This window comes from Odocoileus virginianus, chromosome 32 (genome assembly GCF_023699985.2).
Source record: "Odocoileus virginianus isolate 20LAN1187 ecotype Illinois chromosome 32, Ovbor_1.2, whole genome shotgun sequence".
In the NCBI taxonomy this organism is placed as follows: domain Eukaryota; kingdom Metazoa; phylum Chordata; class Mammalia; order Artiodactyla; family Cervidae; genus Odocoileus; species Odocoileus virginianus.
In genome coordinates this window covers 10,960,855-10,962,327 of record NC_069705.1, presented here as the reverse complement: position 1 = coordinate 10,962,327, position 1,473 = coordinate 10,960,855, and the positions used below count along the sequence as shown (strand labels likewise).

At 42.5% G+C, this 1,473-nt stretch overlaps 1 non-coding gene across 1 annotated transcript; it reads right to left on the bottom strand.

Moving 5' to 3' along the window:
* Positions 1-926: 926 nt before the first annotated feature.
* On the bottom strand, positions 927-1,033 carry LOC139032665 (U6 spliceosomal RNA). Its single transcript, XR_011485244.1, has one exon. It is a non-coding gene; the product is annotated as a U6 spliceosomal RNA (small nuclear RNA).
* Positions 1,034-1,473: the final 440 nt, after the last annotated feature.

Below are 1,473 nucleotides of genomic sequence, written 5' to 3'. Positions count from 1 at the left end.
TCAAACTCCAAGTCCTTTTTATCGAATTTCAGACAAATGGCCTCTCCCTCTGCTTTCCAGTGAGACCCTCTAAGGAGCCAACGTGAGTCTGCATGTTAATTAAAGTCCCTGGCTGGTGACTTTCAGCAAGGAGCGTCTCTGTACCCTATTCTCTCTTCTGGTCCCTGGGTCCCCGAGAGCTGTGTTCAGCCCCTGAAAGAGGGCGGCTGCCTGCCGCTTTGGGTCACGTTAGAAGAATGGCGTTATTATGCCGGCCGACATCACTATCTTCCCCGGCACATCTACAGGTGTACCCTTCTTATGGTGCCTCTCACAGGCCTCTTTTCCCCCCTCTGTTGTTGGCCTTTTATGGATATAGGAGCCTGCCTGTTATTCACCACGCGGTGTATTGTTACCCTCTTTGATTTGCTGTTGTTTGAACCAGATGCTGTCTGTCGTGTAGCATTTAATCCCTTGAAAGGTTGAAGGATGCAATTTACGTGAATGATGGCTCTTTATAAGAAGGCAAAGTCATATTGTACTTCATGCTTATCTGGAGTAGATTTCCCTGTCTCTACTTCCACCCTGACTAAGAGATTAATGAATCGAGAAGCGCATTTTGGTGGCTTGAAAGTGACGGCCCCCTAGGAAATGCCAACACATTCCAGTGATCACTAGGTGTCTAGAGGGTTCCGCTGCTGATTTCTCCTTTCTGCACAGAGCTCTATCCACCTCAGCTCTATCCTGCATCATTAATCGAGGGGAGGATGAAGCTCGTCTGGAGACATAGTCCTCTTCCTCGTGGCATCCCAAATGTCTCACAGGAACCGACACGGTCAGGAGAGGTTGCTTTTAAAATAAACCTCTGTATGTTGAATCATTTATATATTTTGAATCATTTTCCCCCCATTGACTTTTATTCAAATTTTTATTTATTTATTTATTTTTAAAATATGGAACGCTTCACGAATTTGTGTGGCATCCTTGCGCAGGGGCCATGCTAATCTTCTCTGTATTGTTACAATTTTAGTATATGTGCTGCCAAAGCGAGCACTCAAATTTTTAGATATATTGCAGATGGAGTTGACATGATAAATAAAATTGCCCTTCAAATTATTCAACTAGCTTTTTTTTTAAGCCTACAAAAAAAACAAGTTAGAAAAAAATCCCACTAGGATGAATGACTCAGAGAAGCTCAGTATAGAAGTGGAACACTCAGATCAATGGGAGACAATGGCCTTTGTTGATTCTTACAGATGCTACAGTTAAAAGTTAAGTTGCATCCTCTGAAACCTAAGACACTACACTATACAGACATCAGGTCACTCCAGTTACCAACATCAGAGAAAAACACATTTTATACAAATAAGCCTAATACGAAGAAAGCACTCAAAACAGTGCCCAGCGCATAGGAAACACAATACAGTAAGTCTCCGTCATACAAATGAATTCTGTTCTGAAAGCATGTTCCTTAAGTCCAATCTGTTGGTAAGT